Raw genomic sequence first — 13,284 nt, 5'->3', positions numbered from 1 at the left:
GGTCAGTAAATATCTCAATCTAATTTCTGGTTGTCAAAGTGTACTCTTTGAAAAGCGTAAAAAAAAAATTCCTTTTTTACTACTATATATATCTTAATCGTTATTATGTTATTCGTGTGACGTCGATGGCGCTCGTTGCGATATTTTTCTGCGCGCGTATCCATGACCTATTTAGACCCTCCTCTTCCAGATATACAGCGCAAATATTCGCGCATAATGCGCAATGTACGCGACACGGCGATCCACCGAGAGTCACGGTAGCTCCGCGCCACATTAAATTGCATTTGTTATTCTCGCGACACACCGTCGCAAATACATTTCGTCGACAGTAACGCTAATCTACACTCTCACGATGAATGTGCTCAGGCAGTACGCCTCATCAATCACACTTGCGAGAAAAGTACCCCGGCCTCTCCAGAGGAACTGATTTTCATTAAATTGATATACCGATTCTCCGTATCTCCCGCGAACCTCCGGCAGCCGTTATTTCCATAGCAGATGTTTGCTCGCGTGCGTCAGAAGTTAAGAGAATCAAACCTGGTACATTAATAAACGTACACGAAGAAATGTATTATCAACGGATCTTCTCGCTAGACATATTAATTTTATTAAAATACTTAATTGTCTTAAAATCCCCCGATAAAGTCGTCTCGCCGGAAAAGCCTTTCCGAAAACAATGTCAATAAATTTACAACGCGGTCATTAATCAATCAATTTTTCCCATTTGAAGGCAAATCTAGGATGCGCTTAATTGATCATTAATGAATATCCATGAGCTGTTTATTAATTTTTTTCGTTAATTCTCTTCCGATTTATGAGATGCAGAAAAGTTAAAAGCATTTGAAGAATTTTATCAATTTATTTAATCGCGGTTTCACCGTCGGCCAATATATTTACGGCTGAAATATTGAGCAAGAGGGAGGGGAGATAGGGAGTAGGGCGTAGACGAGGCAGAAATGGGCAAGAGGTAGATGATATCGGGTCTCGGAAATACTGTAAGCAGAGTTGTATTGGGGTAGACCTCCGTTGCTATTGTCCGCAGGCGTGCGGGCGGACCTTTCTAAGATCCAGTCTGATTTTCCCAGGACAAAGCCTCGGCGACGAGGCTGCCAACAGGGGAATGCACAATTACACACGCGTCGTCTGCTCCGCCTCGTCTGCTAAGAAACCTTAATTAACGCGAGCTTTCGACGACGTCTCGTCGCCGAAGTACATCTCGTTCCTAAGCGCGAGGGGAGGGGGAGGGGGGAGCCCCTTTCTTTCTCCTGTCGCGACACGGTAATCCTTTAATGCGTTTACGATTAATCGCGAATCAACTTCCCGCGTAGCGCAATCGAAATAACACGGGCGAAATAATAGAGATACAGATGATGAAATTACATTACAGAGCGAAACGGTCTCGTGATGAGGATGGAAAAAAGCTCCTCGATCTATGAAGCTTCATTTTATGACGATATTTCCAATCTTGAAGAGAGTAACGGAGATGATCTTTTTTTTTTAGATACGTGCCTTTTCTTTCAGGTGTTCCATTTTGTACGATCGATCCTTAACCCGATTGTAACTTCGAATCCGACGTTTCTTCTAGTGGTTGTCACCCACTCCGGAATATCGCACTCGTAGATCCCGATTGAAGAAGCGATTCCGCGGCGTAAGAACAGGGCGCATTATGTGCTCTGCATTATGGAGGTCGTTCGGTCATCCGAGAATGTCAGGGCGTTACATAAAGGCCGTTAGCAGGCACACGATGGACGGCGAGGATCGTCGGGGCGAAGAGACGCTCTGATCCTTCTCCCTCATTGCGCACCAGGCCCGAAAAGGTCAAACGTGAGGGAGAGATACGAGCTCCTGGCATTCGACAGGCACTCAACAAATGAAGCTTGGCAACGATCTTCCCGAGCACCGAAAGAAAATGCGAATTTCTGATGAGACTGACGCTTGCACTGTTGAATATTAAAACACCAAATTTAAACCGATTTCTTCACAAAAAAATTAGTCTTAAATCAAGAAAAATATTGTCATATATAGGCAAGAATATTATAATCTTCTTAAAAATTTTAGTCTTGATTTGAATTTGTATTGATGCAAATATTACTTTTGCTCAACTCAAGATTAAAAATCTTTTACATGAAGATTATAATATTTTTGCTTATATGTAAGAATATACAGTCTTGATTTAAGACATAATTTTTTTTTCTGTGTTGGACTGAATAATATCTAGTTATTTGAGTCAGATTTTACTGATATTTTTTGAATTATTTATCTCAATCATTTTAGTTAAATGATTTAATTTGTTATTTATGTTTGTATTTACATGTTGAATAGAAGTAGTAACGATCTAAAAACAATAATAAATTTTATTTAATTTAATATTACAAATTTCATAATATATGTCAGATTTGTCATTTAAAATATATGCCTTTTAAAAGCGATCTGACTAAAAAATCGAATTTAATTATATTGGAAATTTTCTTCGTGAATAAATTACTAACCCTGATAAATTAAAACTTAAGTGTCTTTTAAAAAATTGACAAATTAATGATCTTGATGAAAGCAACGAATAGTTGTCGAACATCTAACGAAATAAAAATTCAAGTATTTTATTTCTTTGGACCGTTCCGACAGCTGGAACGGTCTCTCGGAGCTTTGGGCTTTCATCCCTTTCTCTTTCGATAACTACATACGTACACATAAAAATAGCTAGTAACCTCTTCAGGTAAAGGGCTCCTGAGGGAGCTACGTTAGAAGCACGTGCCGTGAATTTTGGATATGGTTCCGGGCGCATCCTTCGTCATCCCCCCTTTCTCCCCTCGGTACGGGCGACGTCGCCAATATTCGAAGTTCTGAATCCAGCTCTCGTCCTTTTTACCCCATCCGCCCGATTACGATCGTGTTGTCTCTCAAAATCTATAGACGACGTCAGCAAGATCCAATGTTCACGACGGCGACGATAAAGTATAATTCGATTCCCCGCCGCGTTTCGAGGGCACCGAGCCAGAAAGAAACGTCTGATTTATACTATTTCTCGCGAGCCGAGCGATACGAGGCAACGTATTACAATACGTTACAAGCGTCCCGGATAAAGATTTCTCAGCCGAGCGCGGCGATACGACGCGAAGAAGATTTCTCGCGAAAATTAAGTTTCTCGCGAAAATGTGAACGTAGCTATCTTAACAGCCTCGTGTAGTAAAGACCTGCCCGCCGTTACTTTTTATCACGAACGGGAGAAGCTTAATACGACGACAGCACCGCGAATTTCCCGCGAGGAGGCCGAAACTCTTTTACGAGGCATCGACGAGGGCGAACAAAGTTTTCCGCGTTAGCGCGACGTCGCGTAAAACAAAAGAAACGAGAAGGGGAAGGAAAAGGGGGGGAGGAAAGAGAAAGAGAGAGAGGAGAGAATATTTCCTACACATCGCCGGGACTCGTTTTGGATAAGTTTCGCACTAAGTTGGACACGGCTCTCGCAGGATTTCAAAAATTACTTACCAACAAGTCCGCCGGGAAGGAGGTAGACTAATTTTCCGAGAGGTTCGTGACCTGAAAAAACAACGAACCGTTTGATACGTCGCTCGCCTGCGATTCGTAACTTTACTTTATAAAATTAAAGCTCGAGAGACGTGTAAAAGTACGCGACGAGGGAGGGAAGGGGGGAGGGACAAATCAATGTGCGGCGCATCGCGCGCGGGACCTGCCTCACCTGTAATGCACGAGCTGCGGAGTTTCTCCCCGATGGGGATTTGCAGGTAACACCACCTTACCACCGCACTATAAATTTCATGACCTTTATCATCACGTTTATTACACCTGTCTTAATCCGCGAGCATAATGAATGAACTAAACAGATTACGAAACCCGATATTACGATGTAGCTCTATCAATTCGTACGCGGAAACGCGTTTTGGAAAAATAGGGAGGCAGGTGGCAGCATTTCGACTTCCCCGCACACGTAGCCGTCACAGAGATCATCTCTCCGAGGGACAACTCTGTTATTTATAGTCCAATTAATTACGTGTCATTGCGTACGTGAGGGACTTCAGTTCTCGTCGATCGATAGCCTGAACTTTCGGGTCCACGGATCCCGGCTCGGCTCGGATACCAGTTATGAGAGAGTCGCGGAGTGTGATTAGCTCGTAACAATCTCAGACAGCACGGGGAGTTATATTCGCCACGGTTGCGCAACGCGGTAGTTACAAAGCCAGATACGGTAATGAGCGGTTTCTCACTCCGCGAGGTAACGCGCGGACCGGAGGGACTAAAGATTAATTCCGCGTCAGGGGCACAAATCCGCGCGTGGCATAAATCTCCGGAAGGGCTTGGGAGGGCTCGGGGGGAGGGAGAAGGGGGATTCCAGGCTCCTCGTAAGGAGCGGGTACGTCGCATCTGCTCGATTCACCTCGGTTTACCTCCGTGTTAACCCCGGGCGACAGTTTCGTTGCCGCACCTCATCGTCATCGCTTTTGTTCGGGTATCTTCTGAACGAGGCAAACCGGGAGACAAATCGGATAAGCTTCATTCTCGCGTTTATGTATTAGCCTAATTTTAGTAACAAAGAAGCAACTACGACGGATTATCTAGAAAAATACAAATAATTCGTCATAAAATCCGAATTATGCGAAATATCTGTGATGTATATTTGTGAATCTTCATTTTAATTCTTTTTATATATTTTTTTTTTACTTATCTTTTCTTGCTGATGGAATTTCGAGATATTGTCAACTTTCTTTATAAAAAAAATCTTCAAATGTCGCAAAAAGAGTCATGTTTGTATATTAAACCTCAATTGTTTTAGAAACTCGATGTGCTGAAAAAAATTTAGCTTGCGACATCGTTTTTTTCAGCATTCAGAAATCCATAAGAAACACTTGTCAGTTCAAATTTAATTAAGTTTTTCCTATAAACCGGTGTTAATCAAATTAATAATTGAAATCCAGGAAGTAGGAAGAAAACTTTAGGGAAGTAATCTCTCGCTCGTAAAATATTTAGAGACAAATATACACGCACACACATACACATAAATACGCGAATGATAGATTACTCTCTGAAGTTTTCTTCCCGAACAATTCTTTGCCTACATCGTTAAATTCAAAAATTACAAGTCAGACAACTAAATCCACAGGCAACCATTCGTTCGTTTCCAGTCTGTTCCGCTCGTCAAGATAACGTAAGCTGCGCGCGCGGGAGAAGGCAAAAAAGCACGGAACAAAGTTGAATTGATGCAGCAGCCGGGGCGGCCACTTTAGTAAAGTTCTTCTTGGTAACTTATAAAGCAACTTTCTCGTTTAAGACCAAAGTAAACTGAATGTACACCGAATTGAACTGGACTGAATAGACGGCGGAGTGTTAGCCTGCCTGCTTCGGACTATGACACATTGCATCGGCGGATCAAGACTGATGGTGGCAAGACTAGATGGTGGCTGTCTTTTCCCCGAGTGGGAAAGGGGCGAATAAAAAGTACAGCCAACTTTCTACAATGCAGATAGAGAGCGGCGATATAAAACGCCCGGCATCGAATAAATCACGTTCGCTACAATCGCGGCTCTTGTACAATCGACCGCGTTCGCGAAGCAGCAGCTGTATTTGCCTTCATTCAGAGCCGTTCAATGAACGCGTTCTGTCGCGTCCTCAAGCGAGAAAAAGTAAGCTGGCGAGCGAGCGAGCGACCGACCGACCGACTTTCTTCAATTCGTCGTGGCGATAATTGCTCTTACAATACCAGATTATGGTTAACGTCAGTCTGCAACTCGAAAAAATGTTTCGCTGGAATTTTACATGTTACAGTTAAAATGCATCACTATATCTGCTGGAAAATTGTCTGCCGTACGTAGAATTTATGGCAGCAACACATTTTAACGATATACGCAAGAAAATTTAGGTCTCGTAAGTAAATCACATAGTCATTTTTATAAGTGGTGCTATTATCCGACTGAGCGCCACAGAGAGATTTTTTTTTGCTAAATTTTTTTGACAAACTGTTTGATAGAGACATAAATTCTGCCTCTATCATCTATATTAATTACATATAAAACATGTGCCATATCGCAATGCTAGTCATTTATTTATTTTAGCTAATTTTTTGCATGTAGATTTTGCTGCTATGACTGCAAGATCTTTTTTTTTCAGTGGAGTTTTTCGTTCTTCGATCCGGATACATCGCTCATATTTAATTCCGCGGCAAATTTTAGAGTTTCAGATTTTAAAGTGCCGAATTTGTTTGCTCGTGAAAACGGGGGTGCCCAGGGTAATTTAGGAGTCCTTACAAGATATGGCGAAAATTTCAATTTGCCCTCCAAACACTTCTTACATTTACACCGACCGATACATCGACAAAATATAACGACGGGCTAAGTTACAGGATTCGTCTTTATTTCTCTCCGTTTTGCAACGACCTACGTACGTACGATACCTTAGGGACTTTCCGTGTTTCTCTACGCAAACGGCTCGCATAAAGACGCCATTATCAAAACGTCTAGACGGAAAATTCCTTCGGGGCAAGAAAAGCCTTCGATACGCGCTGTCGGCATTATCTGTCGGATATTATCTGTGCGAAGGAGGTAAAATTAACAGAGGATAAACGTAAAACGAAATCATCGTGTGCGGTTAAAAACGACGCGGATCATTAGCAATCGCGGGGAAAAAAAAGGATAATTGGGCCTCGATTCGTGTTTGTGATCTAATTAATCACTCGGAAAGTAATGTCGATCGAACGATGTTTTCGCGATGGATGCGACGAGTTTTACGTTATGTCCCGCGATTATATGACAGCGAAATTTTGCATACTAATGCATATTCATACAGTATTTAGCGCCGGCAACGAGTTCGCGGCATTAAATAAAAATGTGATTTGCCGCTCTGTAATTTTGAGGCTATTTCACCGCGGGTGTGATTCAATTAGCAGGAATGCAAATTGCGTTACGTGCCCGTTTATTTTTGCATAGGCGCTCCGATGGTAGATAACGGTTTAATTATCAAGTACCAAAAATGTATTCGTAACGCAAGTGCCGGGAAATCTATTGCACGCTGATTAAAACGGATTCGTTGGGTTCATCGATTACTTCCGTCACATGAAGAAGTTGCATCTTTTTTAATTTTGATCAAAATACGCTCGCGATATAAACGCTAGCGCAAGAGAGAGAGAGAGAGAGAGAGAGAGAGAGAGAGAGAGAGAGAGAGAGCGACGTCACGTTAACATAAACATATTGAAAGCGTGATACGCGATGCAAAAACAGCGCGTATCGCGCTTTCATTTAATTAAAATCGATGTTCGTCGAGTTGTATCCCGATGTCGTTCGTCATTAAAACATTTAGCGGCCACGAGGATACTGTAATTACGCGAATGGAATCTGGCAGCCGGCGGTCCAGCCGCGTTTTCGACGGGGACGAAAACGCGGGACGAGTCGCATTGAAGTACGATCGAATTCCTGACGTTCCCGTGTTGCCCGGGCAACCGGATTTTTCTCCGGCGTCGATGGAATTACGCTGTTAATTGCAGTTAGGCACGAGATCTATATAAAGTGCGAAAACGAAATGGCAATTACGTCCTATCGGCGAGCGAAATATGCTCGTCGGCCCAGTCCCGTCATCGATCGTCGCGACGGTGATAATTTTGTTTTCATGAAGCGTAGGCATTTTTAGAACATTAGGTTTTTAGAACATTACATTTTTAGAACAATAGGAATTGAAAACACAGAACTTTTCCCGAAACGTTTTAGTGTCCTGATTTTAATATTCCAAAAAAGGTTTTAAAGATTACAAGGAGAAAATATAAGACCTCCTCGCGACAGCTATTTTCTTTCTTTCTCTCGTTTATTCCTCCACATCCTATTTTTCTCTTTTTTTCTATCCGCTTCTCTTTTGCCTTTGTAACACATTTTGTAATGTTGCGACTTTGATTTTCTGCAGTACAAAGACTAAACCGTCGAAAAATGCATAAAGGAGATGCCGGCAGAAATTAGTACATGCTAACACTGTGATGTAGTAGATAAGAGAGGAAATTTTATGCAAAGTTAAAATAGAAGAAGGGAAATTTCCAAAAATATGATTCGGGACAAGACAATAACTCAGAGCTAAAACAAGAAAAAATAAATAAATTGAATCATAACATAAAAACTAAATATCACAATTCACTAAAAATTAAATTGGTTTTCAATCGTAACATCCCTTCGCTTGGATACAACTGATATTACTGACGAAAAAAAACATGGATGAGGATTAAAAGTTAATCCAAAAAATCAGTTTAAAATTGAATAAAATTTTATTCGGGTATAGACTTAATAACGGTTGCTACGGGATATCTTTGTAAGTGTATTCGGATGTCCCACTCATCGATCCACCCTCGAGAGATGTTCGCCGACGGCGGGCTTAGTTGATTGAAAGCCAGATTAAAGTTTTTCGTGGATTCCATTCTCGTGGATATGAAATGGCTAAAAGTTCATTTCGCCTCACAAACCCTCGGCTGCGGATCTGGATTAAACATCGGGGGTTATCGAATTCAATCGGAAAAATGTGTACATTTGCATTCGTGATGAGAATACAGATCCGGGGTGTATTTCCGCATCTCTCATTCCCCATCTCTCTCTCTCTCTCTCTCTCTCTCTCTCTCTCTCTCTCTCTCTCTCTCTCTCTCTCTCTCTCTCTCTCTCTCTCTCTCTGTTTCTCCCTCATATGCACGTTCACGTCGTGTAACTTTTGAAATAAGTTTATTTAAATGCATAAATGGATGCGTGTTCACGACACTCCGCGAATGAAGTGAAACTGCAGAGCGAGTTCCCGGCTATTCGTTTTGTCCACAGCACATGTCACAGCGATATCGGGCATTATTTATAGCAACATTATTTTTAACAAAAAAAAAAGGTACGGACGTTTCTATGATGATTGTACTTTTAATACGTTTGTTTTAAAATAAATTTATTTCCTTTCAATGAAACACCAACAAATCTCAGAGTTGATTTTTTTTTTTCGAGATAGAAACGCCGGATAAAAACACTTTTTTGTGAAATAAATAAATCGTGTCTCCGAGGCTTAATTCGTGAAAAGCTTTTCACGCTCGTTGTCATTTCGTAATCAGAGATATGTATATGAATTTTCTGCATACTGCTCACTAAGGCTGAATCGACGAAAAGTCCGTTCATTTTTTGTGAATTTCAGAACAGGCCGCGTGTTAACGAGACGAAACTCAAGCCTCCGGGTGCTCACAACGTGACGATATGATACTATGATCGAGCTTGTTGCGAACACATGGTGTTGCAGGAACGAAGACCCATGCCGACACATGCACACGACCGGCCCTGTAATGACACACGTCGCACGCGAAAAGCGAGTATACACGTTTCCGCGATACGTGCGTGCGTGCATGCGTGCATGCGTGCGCGACTGTCGGTCGTTAGGACATCGGAGAGCCCGAGACATCCGGTACAATACCCTCTCGTCGCCGGCTCATAATGGGCCTCCAGTTCCTCGCATTGTTCGAAGGCTACGTTATATGCGTGCCTAAATTACCGCGACGCGAAATCTGCGTTTTCCAGACGCGGAAACGGGACGGGGTATTCCGCTGAAAGAGAACGAAAACGCTAAAGAAACATGCCTACGTCAATTCCAAAATGACGACTCCGACGACTCTACATGGAAAGAATAATTTGGCTGAAAAAAATTTGACCGGATACAAATTTGAAGATAATTTTCTTGGACTTTTTTTTCTAAAAAAATTATTAAATACGACACTTAAATAGACCGCTAAAAAAGATCAACAATTTTTGCATTTTTATTATTATCATACTTAAGCGTCACTTCTACATAATAATTTTGATGGCTTAACAAAATTATTTTCAAATATATATCTTAAATTTTTAGACTTGCCAGCAAAACAATTCTCTCCACATGTTTCATGAAAGACGAGATTTTTTTCTCGTATTGAAAAATGATGATATCTTCTTTTTGAAATAGCGGGAGGTCACTTCTGGTCTGGTAATATCGGTCTCGCGCAAATTATTAGAGCTACGCACAGAATCGTGTGCGGGGTTCATTATCGCGCTTCCGGTCGCGGCTCGCGAAAGCTCGTCGAATGATTACCGCGTCCCGCGCCCGCATCGGGGCCTCGCACAAGCGGTGGTTCGCACAAGCTCATAATGAATTTCATTCTACCTCGTACGTGACATTATTAGCCTCGAGGAGAGGAGGCAACGGCTCATTAGGAAAGTGTTACGGCTTTTGATCCGTGCAGATCCATCCTCGCGCAGTGTGAATATTGCCTGATTGCCACATAACAAGCCGCCGCGAACCCTGCGTCCGACGAGAAACACTGGCCGAATCGCGAGTGCGGTAAACCCTTTGTTAAATTGTACGATCTATCAACGCTAGATAATAGAGACGTAGCGATGTTATTTCGATTACGGTAATTATCTCGATTCTCCTCAATCGGAAGCTTTATATAACCCAAGTAGAAAACACAGTCAGAAACTGGCCAAGAATTCCGGTTACTAGCTGGTATCTGGCCAGATTGACTGGTTAGATTCTGATCAGTTTGGGCGACGTCTGTTTGATTAGTAACTGGATAGTAAATTTCATCAGTTTTTAACCAGTTATTAACCAGTCAATTATTAACCAGTTAAAAGTAACCAGAAAAATCTAAGTTTTACTTGATAGAAATTAGTTAATATTTATTACTGATCAACTTAATCTAGTTAGTTTCTGACTAATTGTTAGGCAAAAAATATTAGTTAGAATATTTTGAGTTTTACTGGCCAGAAACTGCATTTATTGGCTAATTTCTGGGTAGTTTCTGGCTAGTTGCTAGGTAGTATTATTTAACAAAAATTTTCTGATCGGTTATTGGATAGTTACTATCAAATAAATTCAAAATTAGCCAATTTCTAGTAAGTAACCAGTTTTTCTTATATATTTTTCTATTTTTGGGAAGCTTTCGGATCATGAAAAGAACTGTTTTGCTGAAGAAAAAAATTCTAAAAATTTGACCAGATATAGATCTAACAAATAATTTTGTTGGACCATCAAAATTATTATGTAAGATGTTTAAATATTATCACATTAACTTACGTTCAATTTTAAAAAATTAAAAACTCGTTTTAAATTTCTTAAAGTTGGGCGCTGGCTATTTTTTCATCCTCTCACAACTTTTTAACCCTTTAGGTACAAAAAGTGGCAAAAGAGTACAATTGTAATACAAATCTGATGTAAACGATTGTTTAATTTATTAGAGTTGGACATTAAGTTCACATCCTTGCTGCAAAATTTTTTTATATTTCCAAGCAAGAACCGTGATTTGACCGTCTTATGTAATTATCTTACAGCCCAGCAAAATTATTTTTTAGATCTATATCTATATTCAAATTTTTAAATTTCTCAGCAGAAGCTCTTCTTTCCGTGAGCATATATTTTCACTTTCCCGTGAAAGGTATATCGTAGAATCGAGAAGACGTCTTTTTCAACGTTGGTGGAGCGCGATTACCGGAGGCGAGTAAATACGAGGAGCGTCGTATCCTCTCGGCCGCGAGAGTCTCGTTTTACAACCTGAGGCGAGGCAACACCTAATTTAGGAACTAATCACTTCGGCGCTCGGATAAGGCGCTCCACTCGTCGCCCACTCGCGCTCGTTGCTCGCTTGACAAGCGCGCGAGATTAATACGAGGATAATTCATCTTCCTTCGAAGACACCGGCCGTTCCTCTCGTATTCCTCTGATCCGCGCACGAGCGCGAGACTAATTTATTCCGCGCTGGTATTAACATCGTACGGGGGTTTACGGCGCGGATAATTAATCTCGCACTACCGCGTACGTGACCCTGACAAGAAGGAGCCACGAGGAGAGGCGGAGGATCGGAACCAGCCGCGACGACGCGGAAACGCAGCCGCGGGTGCTTCGCGACTCGTTAAAGGCCCATTCTCGCGCATTATTTCCTACATTATCCCGCGGCAGGATGTCTACTCAAACTCGAAAAAAAAAAATTCCCTGAAAATTCTCTCACTTTCAAGGCAATTCATTAAAAATTCCAGAATGAATGAAAATAAAAATAAAGTGGAAAAAATTTATAAAAATTTACAAGCATTATAAAGGTTTATAAAATAAAGTTAAGAATCATTCGAGTTTTAATAATCAAATTTGTAACATTTTGAAGGAAATTATAAGAATTTTAAAAAATAAATTTTAAGCTAACAAAAAATATTATAATATGTATATAACCGATATAAAATTCAACTTTTATAAAATTATTAAGATAAAACTCCATTTTTATTAAACAAATTGCACTTAACATAAAATCGTTATTTTCAATAAATATTGAGTTAGTCGTAAAATCAGTCTGAGTCTGTTTAGAGTGGTTTCACTCTTATTAAAAATCAGTAAATTTCTGATTATCATATAATACAGACAAAATCAGAAGAAGCAACTTTAAAAAAAATTCTCTAAAAATTTTTTGATTTTTCAAAGCATAAGCGAAGCTCTCCCTGAGAACTGCAAATTTTTCAGATTTTTTCCAGATAACCCGCGTGATTTACCCGCCGGTCGCTCTGTTCTCGCGCTATTTTCAGCACGTTCGCCCCGCTAATCCGGAGGGCTAAATGTTTACGCAATATCGCACCACGTCACAACTTAAAGTCGCGACAGCTACACGTCGGCCGAACGTCACGGAATATACAAGCGAGAATCGCGGACTCGAGAGGACGGCGATGCGATTAAATCTCACGGGCTTCGTCTTTCTCCGAGGTGTTTTCTTATAATTTTCGAACGGGAGAAGATTCATGCTGACGCGAATCACGCAACATCGTGTTTCGCAGCGAAAACACGCGAAGCTTACACACGCCGTGGCGCGACGGTTGAGAAGAACGAGGAGAGGAAGACGTTTCTGTAATCCACACGCGGCGCCGACCAGTTTTTCATCGGCCTCCCCCCGGAGGAATAAAACGCGAAGGCAAGGGGCCTGGCCCCGCACTAAATATATCCGGAATATACCCTCGACAAGAAGGCGTCAAGGCGTCGGATCCTCGAAACCTACGACCAACCGGCCTACTCGGCTCGACCGACTCTCAAGACCCTCGAAGTCCGCGGGGAATAAAAACAGTGGTAGTTAACGGCCACGTCGGCTATTAACCTCTTTCGAGTTATCGCCACTTATATGGTCATTAATAACATCGACACGTTGTACGTTGTTTCTAATTAAACTTTGGGTCGCAAGATACTCGCTATTAAACTTTGAGTATCGATCCTCCCTCGCCTCTGCAAAGAATGGTTTCGCTGAAGTCTGAAAATTTGGCCACAAATTTTAAATATAGATCT

General features: G+C 41.3%; 1 protein-coding gene across 5 annotated transcripts in view; it reads right to left on the bottom strand.

Moving 5' to 3' along the window:
• The window catches only part of LOC105429239 (uncharacterized), a 66,225-nt gene that overhangs the window by 25,648 nt on the left and 27,293 nt on the right, over window positions 1-13,284 (bottom strand). For 4 of the 5 annotated variants that reach the window (XM_089079920.1, XM_089079919.1, XM_089079923.1 and 1 more), the window contains one exon: window positions 3,487-3,537. The exons of the other annotated variant lie outside the window; for it this stretch is intronic. The gene's annotated coding sequence lies outside the window, so the exon portion shown is untranslated. The remainder of the gene's footprint in view (window positions 1-3,486; window positions 3,538-13,284) is intronic. 5 annotated transcript variants of the gene reach the window in all.

Source organism: Pogonomyrmex barbatus, unplaced genomic scaffold (assembly GCF_055798465.1).
Source record: "Pogonomyrmex barbatus isolate J1 unplaced genomic scaffold, ASM5579846v1 scaffold3, whole genome shotgun sequence".
NCBI classification, from domain to species: domain Eukaryota; kingdom Metazoa; phylum Arthropoda; class Insecta; order Hymenoptera; family Formicidae; genus Pogonomyrmex; species Pogonomyrmex barbatus.
The sequence above is the reverse complement of the archived record's forward strand: the minus strand, read 5'-3'. Positions and strand labels throughout refer to the sequence as shown.